This window comes from Palaemon carinicauda, chromosome 43 (assembly GCF_036898095.1).
Source record: "Palaemon carinicauda isolate YSFRI2023 chromosome 43, ASM3689809v2, whole genome shotgun sequence".
NCBI lineage: Eukaryota > Metazoa > Arthropoda > Malacostraca > Decapoda > Palaemonidae > Palaemon > Palaemon carinicauda.
The window spans coordinates 15911271-15932387 of NC_090767.1; the positions used below are offsets into that span (position 1 = coordinate 15911271).

A 21117-nucleotide genomic window follows, 5' to 3' on the forward strand; every position below is an offset into this window, starting at 1 on the left:
ACAATTATCTGCGGGGATTTTAATGCACATCACCCTATATTATCATCCCCATCAATGACAAACCCCTCAGGGGAACACATAGCCTTCGCCCTAGAGGAGTTTGAAGGAATCACCCTCCTAAACACAGGGCATCCTACACACTTAAGAGGAGGCAGACTGGATCTGACCTTTGTTACAACAGCAATAAGACATCTAACCAAGTGGCAAGTACACTCAACCCTGATTAGTGATCACTTTGCCACAGTAACAGAATTGGAGATGCAACAACTACCTCCTATTCCACCACCTCCACCAAGAGGGAATCAGGATCTAGCAGACTGGGTCTGCTTTCCACTACTAGCCATAGAGGAATGGGTAGCCAGCTACGTTCCTCCAGAGGACATAGATCAGCTAGAAAAAGACCTAGCTGAGGCTTTTCACAATGCAGCCAACAGAACTTTGCCCCTAAAGGCAGCAGGAGGTGACCATACATACAAGGACTCCTGGTACTACTGCCAGGAGGTTGAAAACCAGGCTAAACACAGTCACAAAAATATACAGAAGAAGGTCCACAATAGAAAGCATTGGAGATTGTGAAAGCCAAATTGGACACTAAGGAACAGAGGCTTACCTTCAGCATACCTATTTGGAAGATTTGCCAACATATATATATATATATATATATATATATATATATATATATATATATATATATATATATATATATATATATATATATATATATATATATATATATATATATATATATATGGATGCCTCTGGTTATATAAAAATAAAGATAAAACATTTCTGTATTTATAATGACAATTTTATATAATTTTATCTTTATTTTTATAACGTTTTTTCTTTCTAACCCCATTCAATAGTTAAAAACCTCCAAATGTTTTTTGCATTTCCCTTAAAGACTTATATATTGTGGAGCCAACCCTGTTTTCGAAATTGACCTCACGTTGTTGCAACACCATTTTATTCGAATAAATGTGGAATTTTCGAAAATGTACGTGGAGATCCCTTAGAGTTTATTCTCTTATGCCCAAATAAGGCAACTGAACTTTCTTTTCAATATTCCAGTGAAATGAATGAGATAGTTCATAAAATGCTTTTAATATCTTTGAACAAAACAAGTTTATATAGAGAAAAAAAGGAAAATATATACAATAAGTTGAATTATCAGGCATTTTTCACATAAATGTTTGGGATATTTCTCGACAGTTACAGATTTGTTATCAGTATTATACGAAAAGTTTTAAGACTCACCTATCCCGGAGCCACCCACTCCATCTCCAGCACCAGCTGTCCAGAAGACACCTGAAAAGATAGAAGCAGAGGACGCTCCACTCACCGCAACTCCGGAACCTGAGACCAACGTTTCAACCCTGGATCTAGACCTGACTGCACCGCAACTAGCAGAACTGCACCCTGAGGATTGCAACTGCACTCCATGCCTCTCACAGCTCCTAATGGAGGCTCAGGCAATCACCGAAAATGACCCAAGCTTGGACCTAAACTTGGCCGCTGCTGAGGGACCACAACCACCTGTCTGCCAACCCAAACAGCTTGTCAAATTCAAGATGGCAGCTGTAGAAGGTTCACCGTCATATGCAGCAGTTGCTGCTATTGCCACCGCCAACCCTGGCATCAAGATCACAGCCAGGGCCAACCTGAAAGGGGATTTAATTATATCCCCGAAGGACCTTGCCAGCGTCAACATCCTCCAACAGGAAACCTCCCTGACCCTCCTGGACCCCGAGAAGAGACTCAGACAGGCAGTGATCTATCGGTTTCCTGTCAACATGCCACTGTCATTCGTCACCGACTGCAGCAATGTTGCAAAAGCCGAGAGGAAGCTGGACCACCGCAAACTTCCCACCAAGGAAGTAACAGTCACCTTTATAGGGCAAGTCCCTAAAGCACTGGATTTGGGCCTCTGGGGGAAGTTTCCCATCAGAAGTCCACAGCGAGAACCACTACGCTGTTACAACTGCCAGCGCTATGGACACCAGAAAGAAGAGTGCAGGAACCCTACAATATGCGGAGTCTGCAGCCACCGCCATCCCACACAGGACTGCATTGACGCACACCGGAATGGGACAAAAACCCAGGCAAAATGTCCCAATTGTGCGGGACGTCACCATGCATGGAACAAGAAGTGCCCTGAATTCTTGAAGAGGCTACCAACCCCACTGGCAGCCCCACCGACCAAACCTGAGGCTGCGCCAAGGCAGATACCTAGCAAACCTGAGGCTGCACCAAGGCAGGCACCGAAACCCCAGCGGATTCAGCGAACCAGGCCTCCCAGACGACAATCCGAGGCTCCTCCTCCAGGAGCCCCTACTGCAGCCACGGACCAAGAACCCAGCACTGTTGTTAGCCCAGTTGAAGAGCCAACCTCCAGCGCTGTGAAATCTCCTCCCCAACCCCCAGCAATATCTGCCATCTTATCCCTGGCAGAGGCCCTGCCAGTGGATACCTTGATCCCCCTAGTACTGCAACTACTAGTTAAAGTCTGCTCCCTTGCTAAGACTCCCTCCTCTGTAATTCATTCCCTCCTCAGTCCCTTAGTTTCACCCTCCCCGGTGCAGAGATAGGCATCTATGCTTAAATCTGCCACTTTTTCCTACTACTCGAATTCTTCCCTCCTCTCCCAGTCTCTCCTACTTACTGGGACTTACTGCTATCAACACTTTTACCTACTACTAAAACCTTTCATTTCGGCTCCAAATGGTCCTGTTTTTTGGTCCGCAAGGTCATGCTCTTGGTGCTGAGCGACCACACTGGCAACCACGCTCAAGGGGCTGAGCAGTTGCAAGACCTATCTTTGCCAACCTGGCGACTATGCTCAAGGAGCTGAGCGGTCGCACCTGCAGCTACGCTCAAGGAGCTGAGCGGCTGCAAATCCAGACTTGAGAGACTGGTACTGCTGTGACACTATTGCCTACTTAGGGCAATAAATACTACGGGCTGCTACACAAAAGCCCGTGTCCAGCAGTAAGGCTGGGCAATTTTAACTTAGTACCTATTTTTTTGTGTTTGATCACCTACGGGCCGAACAATACAAAGGCCCGTGCCAACAAGAAATGTTGGCTTTAATACACCAACAACAACAACAACAACATATTATATATGATTCATATTCTTCTAATAGTAAAATATCTTTGTAAAGGAAAGAGTATTAATTATTCCTCCTAATAGGATGTAATTACCATCTTCTGTAGTAATCGGTAATTGCTTTTGGGATTAATTCCCATGAAATATTTAATGTTGTTAAGACTCACATTGCAAAATCTTCCACTGGCTTCTCGTTATGCAAATGATGATATGCAGCCATATATGGGGACTTTGGAATTTAGGGAATCTTAATATTGAGAACAAATTATATATGGAATATCCTTCACCCTTCGCAGGAATTTCCGAAAAATACTGATTTCTATATATAAAGATGAAAGTGACTCTCTGAGTAGGAGTTGCATCTAAATTGCCATAAAAATGAAAGGAATGCATAGGCCTATATACATATACGAGATATTGTGAACTGATAAATTGAAGCCTAGTTAGACCTATTGATCAGTGACCTTTGAGTGTTGTCCAATATTATTTCACAATTTTAATTTTGAACAATATTAGTAGCATCATTTTTCTATATTAGATTATTTCTATGGTAGATTTCAAAACCGAAATATTTTGTGAATTTGAGTTTTCTTTCTTTCTTAAATGTTTCGAAAGAGTCTTTTGTTCTGTTAATTGAATCAATCATTTAGTTAAAATCAATTAAGTGAAATTCTATGATTTAGGGCAATTTCATATATGTTTTATATATTGCTGTTTGGTTCCCAGTCACGAGCTTTAGTATATAGTATATATTATAGTTCCCAGACTTCGGGATCCATTCCAATATAATATATTTTGTTAATGCCTAGACCAGGGAACAATATATATATATATATATATATATATATATATATATATATATATATATATATATATATATATACATATATATATATATATATATATATATATATATATATATATATATATATATATATATATATATATATGTGGAGAATTTTTTAACGGTTGCGTTCTGAGTGGGAACTTAGTCCGGGAAAGTCTCCTTACAACAGTTACACAAAGTTCAACAGGGGAGGATAGGAGCACTTACTCTCGGGGCACAAACACCCTGCTAATACTTTACTGTCACAATTCACAAACCAACACTCTACATACAAAAGGGGGAAATTTTACTGTCCAGAGGCCTAAGCACTCCACACGATTTGAAATAATTTATGGCCTACTCTAGCTTTGTCAGGTCTATAGTCATTTCATTCTCAGGCTCTGTTCCGGCTCCGTCCCAGCTACCCCAATGAAATGCTGGACAGTTATTTTACGTTAATGTAAGGTAGACAAAATCCAAAATGGGAGCAGTGATGTAAAGTAGTTTAAAAGTTTAAAGATAAGGATCTTTACCTTCGAAGCAAATATATTAATGCAAAGTTCCTCGCTGTTACCACCTATAGACTTACTTAGGTTTTCTCTTTAAATATTGGGTACTTTGTCCCGTGATCAACTATTCATTTCACACATTAAAATAAATGAGGGAGCAAAAATACTAAAGAGGTTTAATTAACCTAATATTGATTTATTTCACAAATTTACATGAAAGAAACGGACATCTTAACAAAGGCAAAAAATGGTATAAAAAGAGATGCAATTCAAATAATGAAAATGATGAGTTAGACACGTGGTCTGCAACAATCAAAATAGGGTCTGGCTCGTGGCCCACGTGACCCAGAGACTATGTTAGTCTCAAAAGGCAAAAAATTGTATAGAAAAAATATATACACACAATCCCACCGCACACAGTCCGAATAGTGTAATTAGCCAGGTACCCTATCAAGTTAAAATTAGTCTAAGCTAATAAAAAATGGGGGAAAACTAAATGGCCATTGTTGTAGTACCTGCACTCCTTTGAAGTTTAGTCCTATGCCCGTGATAGCTGTTGACCTGGTTGTTGCACTAATTGGCACGCTGCACTCTTGCCTGGCTCACCCCAAAGAATCTCACTTTGGCTGCAACTAGGTACACCAGGTTCCTCTTCTCAATCTCTCCGACCGGCAGCAACAGGACTCGTTTTGGAAGAGGGGGAGCGAGGGGTGAGCCAGAAGTGGCCGGGTTCAATGACCAGGCAGGTCAGCAGGCCAGGGCAGCTTTTCGTAGAATGTGCTCGACACTACGGTCGAAGAGATCACCTGGCTTCACCTTGCCAAACAAGTGACGGTCATGATGCGCGCGGTAATCCATTGGGGTTGCCATATCGGGACTTAAGGACAGGGCAATATATTGTTGAAAGGAGTGCAGAGGAGGCAGGATTTTGTACTAAATACTCAGGTAAATCTTGCTGCTCTGAGGGAGGTTATATATACAATAATCCTACCTATTCTGGCTTGCTAAAAATTAATATTTAAAATGATTAATTAGCAATGGACTGGTGCGATAGGCATACATCTTAAAATTAACAAACCTTAATTGGTATTGAGAAATATAAGATGCATTAATTCAGCAGTATTGGAATTTATATAAAAATGTAGTTTAGGAATTTTAATCTCGACCCATGTAGTTTAAGGAAAGAACCAACATACGCCGTGGTTACACTAAGGCCCTCTATCGTGCGTATCTACGCTGTGACGTCACGAGCATGGCGTGCGCCACTGTCAACAAGTTTAAGTTAGTCCTCCCTATGTTTCGTTAAAGAAAACTAGATGTAGGAGAGAATGTTTAAGGGGTAGCTATAGTATTAGTAGAAGAGAGCTAAAAATACGATTAAAAGAAGAAGAGTGAAGAAAATTCTTCACACCCTGGGGATAAAGGGGAGAAAAAGGGAGAGGGGTTAGTTCCGGCAAATGTGATTCAACTACTTGTTAGTATGAGTGAGATAAGGATACTGGCTGAATGAAGAGTGAAGTTGTTCTTCACATCAACGTCCGTTTAAAGTTAATAAAACACTGTTGGCGTTAATCAAAATCAATTGAGTCAAAAGTTATGCTTTCACGTGAATTTGGGGATAATTGAACCACGCAGGCAATGCTTCACGGAAGCGTTAAGATAAGTAAATGATCAGTGTTAACTTTAAGCGTACGATGCAATGGTAATTAAACGATTAAAGATACTCAATTCTTCCCACCCTAGGGGTACGGATAGAGCAAACAAAACGAAAGCCAATAACGGTCGAGTTCAGCAACAAGTCAGGCCAAATGACAAATTAAAAATTATGGGGGTGAATCCCAATCCCGGTCTGACACCCAACGTTTTACATGAAATGATTTTACAAAGAAAATTACTGGCGTAATGAAAACTTTGTATTCATCGCCTGACAAAAGGAGAAAAGTTACTTCCTTCTCGGCGTTTAAAGGTGAAAATTTGCTTGACACTAGCCTGAATGATAAATCGAGATGAACTAGGTCTATGGGGACATCGTATTTATGACAGCTTGGGTCTTGGATGTCGTCTTTAAGAAAAACGTTTGCAAGGGGAGCAATTAAAGGAAAAGTTATATTCAGCACGAGCTGAAGGATGTCAGGGGGATTATGGCAACATGACAAGCTGTCAATGCAAAAATTAAATTTACGCTTTGAGGTTAAAGCAAGTGATTGACTGAAAAAATGCTGCTGTACGACTTGGCAAAAATAATAAAGGTTTAATGTGACGTCATATAGGACTGAATAAAAATAATGAATGGTGTTCATGGTACCGTTATCCTTAAGCAAATTGATTTGTAAACAGGCTCTAAGCTCCGGTGCTAGGTCTACCTGTGTGACCTTCACTAAATCCGCCGTCAGTGCACAAGGTTCCTTTCTGACGGCTACGGTCTTAACATTGTGATCACGCGGCTCTTTCTGAGGGCGGGTTTCAAATCCTAACGGGGATGTTCTAGCGTCAACACGGATTGGAACGGAAGTTACGGGCTTAAGAATAGGACAGTCAGGCAAAGCGAGCACTGGTCCCTGGGATGGTACGGTTTTAGTTATTGAATTTACCGGTACAGGCCTCTGCTGGCCATCACGCACACGGTTAAGTTGTGTGGTATCTGCGCTACCACTTGGGGGGTCCATGTTAAGACTGTGAATGAGTTTTTCTCCTCCAGGACGAACTGTCACCGGCGGCAAAGACAAAGGGGGTTGAGGACGATTAGACACTGGTGGCTTAAGGTTCGGAGATGAGGACGGAGCACGTGGGATTGACACAAAATTACTAATTGTGTGCCGTGTTGGCAACATAGTATTGGAATGCGACGATTGAACAGGTTGGGGAGTTGATGCAAAATTAATTACATTATGCTTTACTGCTGATATATTAGAAGTTTCAATTAGGGAACGTGTCACTGAAGGTGTTGCACTCGAAAAAGAACAAGATTGATTATCTTTAATTATCAAATTAGGATGAGCCATGAGGCTATTAAAAGCAATCTCAACTTTACTCGAACAGGCAGCAAGCACGGGATAATTTAATTTAACAATAGGATGGTCGTAATGACGTCTCCAAAAATTCTTGTAATTAAAAATTTCATCTCTTACTTTACCAATAAGGTTTTTAAAATGATTTACGGCTTCTGAACCCATGCTGGGAAAATCCACAGAAGCAAGAGCATGAAGTGCTAGGTCTGCGTCCTCACACACAAAGGTGAACGTCAACTCCTGTTCCTTAAGCCTAGCGTTAATCTCCTCGGGGCTAAGCGTTTCCGCCTTAGGCGTTGGAGGGATGTTTACGTTACTAGTGAAGTCCGCCATCTTGGAATGACCACGTTTTGATGAACGGATTCGTAAAAGCAAACAAGGGGTAACTGAATTTTAAAGGAATGTAAAAATGAAACGTTACAAATTTGCAAGGTTGATAATTAAACATTTAAATTTACTCATGATGGGAGGAAAAAGTTAAATGGACAAAAAACATATAAATCATGAAATTACTTTAAATTTCAAAGTGACCGGGTCCAACAAAGCAGACGATGCCCAGGTCACGTGACAAACTTTACTGAAAGAAATGACATACGCACTTGGCGATAAATGATTGAATCAAGTTACTTTAAAGTAAAACATTAGAAAGCACATGGGCTTATGAATGCAAAGATTCAAGTTAAAAGTTAAAATAACAGGTCGAGGCTGACACTGTTGTGACGATTTCACAATTACGGGCGCACTAAGGCAACCACTGAACTATTCAAAATGTAGATTGGCGCACAAGGCAGCAACTTTAAAGAGCACTCTCGTGGAGGCTAAACAAATATAAAATCTCCCTCACGCGGAGGTAAAACAAAAATATCGTCGCTAAAGGACAAAAACAATATTTCCTCGCTAAAGGAAATTAAATTAACTACACGCAGTAATTTACTTACGTTAGCAAACAATTACGCACCCTTAGTTTGGGCTGTAAACAAGATCCGCCATCTTGGAACAAACACGTGGAATGAAACGGACTTGGTGAAATTAAGTTTCTACGTTACTTGTAAGAACACTTAAAATTATGTTGCGCCAATTCGCTCTGTAGGACAAGGACATGTGCTAGGTATACGGGAAACGTTAGTTAGAAAAGTTAAGGTTTGTTAGGGAAGGTAAACGACACAAAGGAAGGTAGACCAAGGTACAAAATGTTACAAATTAGATGCTTAGCTAGCAAAATTAGTTGACAGGACGAGTACACCGGCGCTTTAGCTGAGCAGTAAACACGGGCGTCTGAACAACAAAAAAAACCTTAGTTCAAGTAGCTTAGAACTTTCTGGTATAAGTGGATTCCGCCACACGTGGGTGAACGGATCCGAGACAAAGTGAAGTTCCTACGACAAATTCTAGTCTTTCTGTAGAGAACATTCAAGCAACAAATTAACCTGGTTACGTAGCTCTTTCCTTAAACACGTGGTCGATACAAAAAGATCATGTTGATTACAAATTTCTCTTCCCAATTAAAGTCTGGGCATTACACATTCGACAAACTGGCTGTGTGCGTGTGGGTAAGTGATATAGCGAGTTACTATAGGCTTAATCAAGCTGATTAATTACGTTAATGCTTCATAAGTCAAAGGTAAAAGATCCGGTTCGAAGGACCACTCGTGTGGAGAATTTTTTAACGGTTGCGTTCTGAGTGGGAACTTAGTCCGGGAAAGTCTCCTTACAACAGTTACACAAAGTTCAACAGGGGAGGATAGGAGCACTTACTCTCGGGGCACAAACACCCTGCTAATACTTTACTGTCACAATTCACAAACCAACACTCTACATACAAAAGGGGGAAATTTTACTGTCCAGAGGCCTAAGCACTCCACACGATTTGAAATAATTTATGGCCTACTCTAGCTTTGTCAGGTCTATAGTCATTTCATTCTCAGGCTCTGTTCCGGCTCCGTCCCAGCTACCCCAATGAAATGCTGGACAGTTATTTTACGTTAATGTAAGGTAGACAAAATCCAAAATGGGAGCAGTGATGTAAAGTAGTTTAAAAGTTTAAAGATAAGGATCTTTACCTTCGAAGCAAATATATTAATGCAAAGTTCCTCGCTGTTACCACCTATAGACTTACTTAGGTTTTCTCTTTAAATATTGGGTACTTTGTCCCGTGATCAACTATTCATTTCACACATTAAAATAAATGAGGGAGCAAAAATACTAAAGAGGTTTAATTAACCTAATATTGATTTATTTCACAAATTTACATGAAAGAAACGGACATCTTAACAAAGGCAAAAAATGGTATAAAAAGAGATGCAATTCAAATAATGAAAATGATGAGTTAGACACGTGGTCTGCAACAATCAAAATAGGGTCTGGCTCGTGGCCCACGTGACCCAGAGACTATGTTAGTCTCAAAAGGCAAAAAATTGTATAGAAAAAATATATACACACAATCCCACCGCACACAGTCCGAATAGTGTAATTAGCCAGGTACCCTATCAAGTTAAAATTAGTCTAAGCTAATAAAAAATGGGGGAAAACTAAATGGCCATTGTTGTAGTACCTGCACTCCTTTGAAGTTTAGTCCTATGCCCGTGATAGCTGTTGACCTGGTTGTTGCACTAATTGGCACGCTGCACTCTTGCCTGGCTCACCCCAAAGAATCTCACTTTGGCTGCAACTAGGTACACCAGGTTCCTCTTCTCAATCTCTCCGACCGGCAGCAACAGGACTCGTTTTGGAAGAGGGGGAGCGAGGGGTGAGCCAGAAGTGGCCGGGTTCAATGACCAGGCAGGTCAGCAGGCCAGGGCAGCTTTTCGTAGAATGTGCTCGACACTACGGTCGAAGAGATCACCTGGCTTCACCTTGCCAAACAAGTGACGGTCATGATGCGCGCGGTAATCCATTGGGGTTGCCATATCGGGACTTAAGGACAGGGCAATATATTGTTGAAAGGAGTGCAGAGGAGGCAGGATTTTGTACTAAATACTCAGGTAAATCTTGCTGCTCTGAGGGAGGTTATATATACAATAATCCTACCTATTCTGGCTTGCTAAAAATTAATATTTAAAATGATTAATTAGCAATGGACTGGTGCGATAGGCATACATCTTAAAATTAACAAACCTTAATTGGTATTGAGAAATATAAGATGCATTAATTCAGCAGTATTGGAATTTATATAAAAATGTAGTTTAGGAATTTTAATCTCGACCCATGTAGTTTAAGGAAAGAACCAACATACGCCGTGGTTACACTAAGGCCCTCTATCGTGCGTATCTACGCTGTGACGTCACGAGCATGGCGTGCGCCACTGTCAACAAGTTTAAGTTAGTCCTCCCTATGTTTCGTTAAAGAAAACTAGATGTAGGAGAGAATGTTTAAGGGGTAGCTATAGTATTAGTAGAAGAGAGCTAAAAATACGATTAAAAGAAGAAGAGTGAAGAAAATTCTTCACAATATATATATATATATATATATATATAACCTAACCTATCCCACTTGACTAACAGCAATTAAAATAATTATCTTCTCGTGTAATTATGCCAACATTACTCAAATACAGGAAATTACATCGAAAACAACGACGTAGGCCTAATTTTACGTATCAAACCCATTCACTTTATCCTGATCGCGAGAAAGACGTATTTGGTGTTCGAATGTCTTTAATTCTAACTTCGACTTCGCATAAATAGTTATCATTGTGTACGTTTTATGATTTTAATAGTAAAATAGCCATTATTCAAATCAAATAAATTAGATATAAACAAAAATAAAGCACAAGTTACTTAAAGTTATGATTTACAGAATTAAAACTAAATTTTAAAAACGAAGCCGACGCTAAGTGAAATCGAACGATTGAATTCGGAGACGAGAACTCTCTCTCTCTCTCTCTCTCTCTCTCTCTCCAGAACTTGAACCTGAATTGTTGTTGCTACCGTTGTTGTTTTGGTGTTTGTTATTCATGATGTTGATAGTACAGTTGTTGTTCTGTGTTGTTGTTCTTGATGTATTTGCTGATTGTTTGTATTTAGGATGTTGTTGCTACTGTTGTTCTTGATGTTGTTGTCCTGTGTCGTTGTTCTTGGTGTTGTTGCTACTGTTGTTGTTTTTGTGTTTGTGTTCTTGGTGTTGTTGTCCCTTGTCGTTGTTCATGGTGTTGTTGCTACTGTTGTTGTTTTTGTGTTCTTGGTGTTGTTGTTATAGTGTTGCTACTGTTGTTTTATTAGTATTTGTTGTTCTTGATGTCGTTATTCTGTGTTGTTGTTCATGGTGTTGTTTTTGGTATTTATTTTCTTGATGTTGTTGCTACTGTTGTTGTTCTTTATGTTGATGCTACTGTTGTAGTTCTTGGTGTTGTTGCTAGTGTTGTTGCTACTGTTGTTGTTCTTCATGTTGTTGCTACTGTTGTAGTTCTTGGTGCTGTTGCTAGTGTTGTTGCTACTGATGTTGTTCTTTATGTTGTTGCTAATGTTGTAGTTCTTGGTGTTGTTGCTAGTGCTGTTGCTACTGTTGAAGTTCTTGGAATAATTGCTCTTAATGTTGTCGTTGTTTCCATGACTGTTGTTTTCTCTGTTGTTCCTTCTTATGTTGTTTTTCCTGGTGTTGTTATTAAAACCTTCACTGTTGTTTTTCTTGATATCTTAGTTCTTGTTGTTTCAGTGTTTTTTATCTTGGGATGTTGTTTCTTATGTTGTTGTTCCTAATGACATTTTCCTTTAAAATTGTAAAACTAATGATGATGAAATTAAGATGAAGATTTCTCTCCTCTGTAATTCAAGGCTGATGGGTTCGAACGTTCAAAGGGATTTGACTTCATCTCCATATATAATATCTATTTATTACAAATATAACAGAAATTAAGGCTTGTAATGATTAGATAAAATCATGGAGTTCTTTTGATGAATTCAATGATAGTTATACCGCAAATAATATGTGTAGAATCACTTATGTTCAATTCAAGTCAAAATCGAGGACATACGAACGCAAATAGAACACTATTGTTGCTACACTTGTGTCAAATCTTAACTCGAACGAATGCTCGAAGTGATTTGACTTCGTCTTCATTTGTTAAATTTATATGAAACAATTATAAAGTAAAGTGAGTCTGGTAATTCTTAATGATTAGAATGAATGTATTTTTGTTGAATTTAAGCATATGTGTACCGGGAACAACTAGCATTATAAATACTTGTCCAAATGAAGTCAAGCTTGAACACATACGAACGCAAATACTTGAGAAATGGTTGCAACAACGTGTCCCCCTCACTCCTTATTTTAAGGCTGAGATCATCTATAACGAAAGAACGAGACTTGTCAAATCATAGATTGAATTCCCAAATGGAGTTTATTATGTTTTATTATAAACTAAATGATAAACTTTTAGGTCTTACGTGACATTAATAATTAATTTCTTTGCTTAGTTGTTTCTTGTGGTGTCTGCAACCTCACCATCATCCATGTGAGGTAAGGATATGGTGTGTGGTGGAACCTGTTGGTTTACCTGCTGACTCATCAGCAGCCATTGCCTGGTCTTCCCTGGGCCATTGATCATATCTCTAACCTCAGAGACCCATCACATACCCACCCTGCCCATAACCACACATTACCCAATCCTACATTACCTCCACCCACTTTAACCCCACCCAAGCCCCAAGACCTGTGCCACCCTACCCCAGCCCAACCCCTTCCCACCCTAGCCTACCCCCAACCCTCCCCCATTCCCCTGGCCTAACCCCAACCCTACCCCAGCCCAACCCCTTCCCACCCTAGCCTAACCCCAACCCTCCCCCAGTCCAACCCTACCCTACCCCCCAACCCATTTCCACCCTACCCTAAACCCCAACCCTTCCCACCCTACCCTAACCCCCCCCCACCCATTCCCACCTACCCTACCCCCCCACCCATATCGGTGCTAATATAGCGTGAGGTCTACCTCCCGTTAGCACTGTAGCGTGAGGTCTACCTCCCGTTAGCACTGTAGCGTGAGGTCTACCTCCCGTTAGCACTGTAGCGTGAGGTCTACCTCCCGTTAGCACTGTAGCGTGAGGTCTACCGCTGAATTATTCGTCCCTCATAGATAAGACACATTTCATACATTTGTTTAAGCAATTAAACATATTTTAGAAATGTCTTAAAATGATAATTGGAATTTTAATTACAATGAAAAAAAAAATAATAAAGGTAAAAATAAACATGTTATCATATATTTCCATATTTATTCTAGTGATACAAAACAATAAACACTTAATTTAAACATATCTTAGAAATGACTTTAATAGATAATTGGATTTCTAATTACATTAAAAAAAAGAATAAAGGTAAAAATAAACATGTTATCGGTCTACTGCTAAATTATTCGTCCCTCATAGATAAAACACATTTCATACATTTGTTTAAGCAATAAACACTTCATTTAAACATATCTTAAAAATGACTTAAATAGATAATTGGATTTCTAATTACATTAAAAAAGGAATAAAGGTAAAAATAAACATGTTATCATATATTTCCGTACATTTATCCTAGCGGTACACACTTCGTACATCTTCTAAGAAAGACAAATAGATCATTGGAATTTTTTCTCATCACCTTCCAGCAAAAATAAAGATGAGACTGGAACCGCTGACGACCAACACCTCGCATTAATCTCTTCAGAATCATCATTTTAGCGTCCAACCACGATCGCTCAATTGCCTGTGTGTGTGCTCCTGTCGCTGGATCCCCATAATATTGCTGGTGATTCACTGTAGAATGCTGGTACCCCATGGCATTTAGGTTGCGGAAGGTCCAAGCTTGTCGCGTGGTAGACCTCACCCTATGCCTGGGTAGGCGACATATGGCGGTAGACCTCACGCTATAGTAGCACCCCCATATCCACCCTACCCTCCACCCATTCCCACCCTACCCTAAACCCCAACCCTCGCCCTCATCCCTCCCCCAGTCCAACCCTTCCCACCCTACCCTAACCCCCAACCCATTCCCACCCTACCCTAAACCCCAACCCTCATCCCTCCCCCAGCCCAACCCTTCCCACCCTACCCTAATCCTCCCCCCCACCCATTCCCACCTACCCTACCCCCCACCCATATCCACCCTACCCTCCACCCATTCCCACCCTACCCTAACCCCAAACCCATTCCCACCTACCCTACCCCCACCCATTCCCACCCTACCCTAACCCCAAACCCATTCCCACCTACCCCCCCCCCCAACCCATTCCCACCCTAACCCCCAACCTATTCCCACCCTACCCTAATCCCCAGCCCTTCCCCACCCTAGCCCCACCCCCAGCCCCCAAAGCCCCAATCCCACCCCCCCCTTTTCCCTTCCCCTTGTTACCCCCACCCTCCCCTCCCCCTCTACTGAGTGCCAACTGGTTGGCTCCTCCTATTTATACCCTCCACTCATTTCGAATCAACCAATCACAGACCTCCATTTCATTTTAGCCAACCACAGCTCGTCCTCATCGAAACTTGTTGCCAAATGTATAATAATCTTAGACACAGAATGAGGGATGAGGTTGCTACACCTACATGTCTTATCTGACCTTGGCTGCGACCAACTACAGTTTACTAACTGTCAGAAGATAATTATCTTCTCAGATAAAGAGAAATCTTAAAAATTTGTGTACATTTTGTTCAAATATTAAAGAAAATTTACATAAAACAATGGCGTAGGTCTAGTTTTACGAATGAAATTCTTGATTTGCAATATTTGCGAAATAAATAATTCTTGTGTTCGAATGTCTTTAATTCTAACTTCGACGTCGCATAAGTAGTTATTAATTTGAGCTTTTCAGGCTTATTATAAACACTTATAGGCCTACACTTAAAGCCTAAATTCCTTTATATAAAGCTATGATTGATAGTCTTTCTTATTATAACAGTCATTAGAGATAATAAAAACGAAGTCGCTGTCAATACAAATCGAACATATCCGAGAGGAGAAATCTTGTGACGGTTCGTTCGTATGTTGCTTTTCTTTGGTGTCAATATTTTCTTCCCTTGTTGTACTTTATAATACAAATTACTGTATTTATTTAATTTTATGGATTTTGTTTATTATTTTCTGTAATGTATTTCAAATTGACTAAATCTGATAAAGGATCTGACCTTAGTTCAATGTTACTCGAGTGTGTGTGTGTGTGTGTGTGAGAGAGAGAGAGAGAGAGAGAGAGAGAGAGAGAGAGAGAGAGAGAGAGAGAGAGAGAGAGAGAGAGCTTAGAAATATATTATGAATAGACACAAAAGGGAAGTCTAAATAAACTAATTTTTGTGAAAATAAGAAGACTTAAGCCTTTTATTTTCAAACCTTATAGGGAAGACCTAAAGCAAATAATATGATAATTTTCATTTATTGAAAGAAATATAGAAAAGAAGTAAATATTTAGACATGATTTTGAGTAAAAGCAAAATAATATAATAGAAAGATAAACTAAATCGCTAGATTTTTAGAGGCGCCGTTGTAAAGGTCTCACCTGACGGTCCTGCTTTTAGAGGAATTGTCCCAAAATAGGGAAATTTCTAGTGAATCTGGGGAAAATTGTCCCAAAATAAGGATATTCTAGTGAATCTGGGGAAAATTGTCCCAAAATAAGGATATTCTAGTGAATCTGGGGAAAATTGTCCCAAAATAAGGATATTCTAGTGAATCTGGGGAAAAAGTTGTGAAAGTCAAAATTTTTCTGGTTTGCTGTTGTGAGTTAAATTCCAATGTTTTTGGTTGAAAAATATATCTTATGAGAAAGAATATGTTATATAATGTACTTTGTGAAGATGATGAACTATAGGTAGCACTTGTAATAGCTTGTTTTGAAGAAATACTATGGGGAAATTACCTAATATTTGAGATTTTAATGTTTTAAAACTAGAATGCTCTTTAGGTTTAGTATTTTAACCACGCTGCATTAATAACTGACAGTTTTGAGCTGTTTTCCTGGTCCTATCACATGTGGAAACATTGTTTGTGACTCCTACAGGACCTGAAATATCTGTTTCTCGTATACATAGTACTTACAGGAATTCTCAATAAGAAACATAAGTCTAGGAATTAATCGAATCAAACTCATCTTTTTATCTGTAATCATTATTATTTTAATCTTATTTATTTATGTTAATTATCCGTCTTTTATTGAAACAATTGTCAAAATCACCCGATTATGCGCAAATTATTTGCGCAAATGATACACTTGCTGACTGAACTGGCTTACTCATTTGCGCAAATAATTTCTGCATAATCAGGTAATTTTGACAAGAGTTTCAATAAAAGACGGATAATTAGCATAGATGGTTAAAATAATAAGGATTCCATACAAAGACGAGTTTATTTGTATTAATTCCCAGACACTTACATAGCTGTCCAGTCAGCCAGTATGGAGATGCCATATTGGAGAGAGACAAAGCCGCTCTATTCACTACAATAATAATTGATTTTTCAACGTTAAATAAATACATTTGTATCGGAATTTAAATTCCTAAATTACGAAAAAGTATTTTGATAATTTTTTCTAAGTTTTGTGACACTTTTGCCTCAATTTTAATAATATTTTCATTAATGGTACAAGTTCTATACATTAACCAACAGTAATTGATTTTTCAACGTTAATGAGAAACATTTGTATCGGAATTTAAATTCTCAAGTTACGAAAAAACTGATAATTATTTTCTACATTTTGGCTCAATTTTAATAAAATTTTCATTAGTGGTACTAAAGTTATGTTCGCCACTTCTTTGATTAAGTTGTCGGGGAGCCATTTGTTTAAAAAGTTTGATTCCCTTTTTTTTCGAAGTGCGAAGAAAATTAATACATTTTTTTTCATTTTTAGTGTTTATTTGACTTGATTTGTATCAAAATTTGTAATATTTGTATTATTTGTGCTTTAATATCCTCAATATATTACACAATGAAATAGTTCGAAACTCTGATTATACATTTGGGAGCCATTTGTTTATTTACAAAAGTTTGTTTACGAAGGTTTGGGACTGAATACGTCTATTCTCTCCTTAAAAAAATAAAACATTTCCCGTTATTTCGAACTATATGTGAGGATGGTGAGTGAGAATATAACTTTAATTTTAAGTTAGAATCTTTAACTTCATAAATATCTCAGGATTTGTCCTATTAAAAGATTATTTAAGGGATTTTTGAACGAGTTGAAAAGTTCGGACAAGTTTTGGTTAAAAACTTTTTTTTTTATTATAGCCTTATATTATGAAATTCATATATTGTGTGGTTTATTTTAATTGTAATCTACGAATATGTATAAGATAAGGTCTTATTATAAAACAAATATATGAATTATGGGTGACATTATCTTGTTCCAAACCAATTTCAGGGCAAAAGTAAGGCCATTAAGGTAATTTGTAGAACAGTGGGCTCACCCACCCAATGATGTAAATAGTCTGGTGGCCGTAATATCTTGCCATAATATCTTGCCATAATAGGCTAAATTAAGTGGATGGTATATTAGATTGGGCCCTATATCTTGTATTTGATAAAATAGGAATCTAATTTTCTCTTATTTGAGCCTATGTCCACTAGTCTACAAGTGCACCCATCATTGATTTCCAGTCGCCTGTGTGTATGTATGATGGCAGTGTAAGGGGGGTGGGGGTTGCAGGGGGCCGTTAGCCCCTCCCCCACCGTTAGATAAGTACGTAAGGACATGGCTTGTAGGTTAGGGGGCCGAAGTTTATGTCATTTGGTCTCCATTTTCAATGCATGCGGGAGGAACTGGCCGTTAATATACAAAGGCTCCCATGTGGATATCTAAGCTTCCCCTGAGTAATTAGCAAATGAACCTCATCTTGGATATGTTCCTCTAACTTAGGCCTACCGAGTAATTATGCCATTTATTGTAACCTATTTTACGAAGTAGGACCTAAATTGTGGCAAGAGTTCCATATTAGGAGTTATAAGGGACAAGCCAGGGGCTTTGCATCTTGAAATACTCCACTATGTAGGTTCCTCTATCCTTTTCTAAAGGCCATTGCTTTAATTGCAAGGCTTATTATAAGCGTACTTTTGTTCTTTGTTAAATATTTATGTGAGCTTGTAATATTTTGACTCCTTTTAGGGGTGTATGTATGATGACGGACATGTCCCCATAACTCCCTTCTGTTCAACCCTATCACTAAAAATACGTCGGTCTAAGTGGGATCGCCGGGTGGTGTTAGCCCTCTCATAGGTAAGTAGGTAAGGACATGGCTTGTAGGTTAGGTTAAGTGGGGAAGTTTAGGTTAGGTAGTGTTCTATGCATGCAAGAGGCCCTGTCCGTTATTATACAAAGGCTCTCATATTATTACAGTTACGGCTACGTGCTTTTCGTAACTCCTGACTCCTGTATCTATCAAATTTATAGGAATTTCTGTAGCAAATTATTAGTTCTAATTCATGCCCACAGATGGATTTAGGATATTGAAATAATATTTATATATATATATATATATATAATAGTGTGCGTTTTGAAGGAGTTACACTCGACTTCCTGCCTCCAGAGATGTGTGTGTTCTCGGAGGTATTGAAGGAGGGGTAGGGTGCACACCTTAGGAATCAAATTGCCTGAGGGGTGTGTTTCTTGGAAGAAGAAGTGCACCTGTAAATCGACCTGTTAGAAATACGTGCTTTTCAACATAGACGGGCACTCGGTAATACTGTACTCAACTGCTCTTAGTCGACCATCTGTGCTTTACTATTCAATATTTGGGATAACGCTTGATCTAAGACTAGCATATCATTGATGATCCATACAGAAATAGTTTGCATATTCTAAACTTAGATACCTGGCTTTATTTTCTATTGAAATCTAGAGTACCTTAACTGAGAATGGCCTAAACTTATGTGGCTTAGGGAATAGTCCTATATACCATATATGTATTTAATGATAGTCTCTAATGCTGTGCGGCTCATGTATTGTCATTATGGTAATTTCAGAAAGAAAATCCCTCGGACAGGTGCTCCGAAAGCCGAGTACCTCACGAAGCGAAGAACCTCTCAATCAGGCTAGGGTTCAGATGCGTTTTGACATGGTCATCCATGGATGAACCTGGATGACGAGAGGATTACATTATCAGTATGGATGACGTATCTAATAAGGAGTCTCCCTGCACATATTAGGTTCTCAGAGTTGGAGAACTATCCTAGATCGGTCGAGAAACCTCTGGAGATGTGTGAAGCAATGAAAACCATAGAAAGATGCAAGTCTTAAGGTATGGAACATAATGCAGACTATATTTATTGAATTCCAATTGCTTGCAAGGCCTTTGATACTACCTGACTACTGTACAGTGATACCTCGGTACTCGACCATAATCCGTTCGAGATCCGTGTTCGACCTCCGATTTGTTCGAGTACCGAATTTTTTTTCCCCATAAGAAATAATGGTATATATTCTATTCCGTTCCCAAGCACTCGAACAGGCCCAAAATATTAATAAAACGTGTACCTAAACAACAATAATTATCTAAATGTGTATGAAATTGGTCAGAAAATCCTATAAAACAATTTTAAACCATTTACTGTACTAAAATAAAACAATTTTAAACCATTTTCTGTACTGTAGTGAACATACCTTTGAGCAGCGGTTCGATGGCATACAGGGATGGATGTGGAGAGGATGGAAGGGGGAGGTTACTGCTTGGAAGGAGAGTCCCCTTCCATGATGTGGCGGGGTAGTTCTCCTTCAGGAGTTGTTTCTCTCTCCAATGAAAGGGTGGGCAGATCTATTTCAGGGGTTTCTTCTCTTCTTTGTCTCTTCTTTGGAGGAGAAACAGGCTTTGATGTAGCAGCTTTCTTTTCTTTTGTGAAAAACTGGTCTATTGTTAATTGTTTCTTCCTCCTCTGCAGTATTCTTCGAAAATGATGAATACCTGTTCTATTACGAATACCTGTTCTATTACGAAACTTTTCAAACCAACCCCTGCTCGCTTTAAATGTAAATGAATCACTTTCACTGGTACTCGGACTTTTCTTCACTAATTCTTCATAGATATGCAACGCTTTTTCACAAATGAACGCTTCACTAACACTTTCCCCGGCCAACTGTTTTTCTTTAATAAATATTAAAAGCAACTTTTCCATCTCCTCAATCACTTGTGGCCTTTGCTTAGTTACCGCCGTAACTCCCGTTGCAACATTCGCCTTCTTAATCATTTCTTTATGCTTTAAAAACGTAGAAATGGTCGACTTCGCCATTCCGTATTCTACCGCTAAATCGGACACTCGTACACCATTCTCATATTTCGCTATAATTTCCTTCTTCAACTCGATCGTTGTTCGCACTGTTTTCCTCTTCTCCTTCCCCTTAACACTCATTACTTTCTTGGGACTCATTATGAAAGCTAAAAAAGCAATTAAAAGCACTGAAAATCACTAAATCACAACGAATGCTGATCGCGCGTTGTCTGAGTGACGCTCTCAAGAGAACTGATGCTTCCCGAACAAGCGAGAGTGGCCGAGATGGCGCGATCATCACAAAGCCCATGCGGTCGTCACGTGTTCGGCTGGTCGAGTACCGAATTTTTGGTCGAGCACCGCAGCAAAAATTTCTCGAAAATTTTGGTCGAACTCCGAATTGTTCGAGTATAGAGTCGTTCGACTACCGAGGTATCACTGTAGTCACTTATTTTTGTCTTGATAATAGCAATAAATAATTATAATTATGGTTCGTCGTTCAATT

General features: G+C 39.1%; 1 protein-coding gene and 1 long non-coding RNA gene across 2 annotated transcripts in view; both read left to right on the plus strand.

Moving 5' to 3' along the window:
• The window catches only part of LOC137633580 (uncharacterized), a 398353-nt gene that overhangs the window by 238576 nt on the left and 138660 nt on the right, over nucleotides 1–21117 (plus strand). The window lies entirely within an intron of this gene.
• Nucleotides 17303–19642, plus strand: LOC137633983 (uncharacterized). Its single transcript, XR_011042398.1, has 3 exons — nucleotides 17303–17491; nucleotides 18517–18627; nucleotides 19374–19642. It is a non-coding gene; the product is annotated as an uncharacterized lncRNA (long non-coding RNA).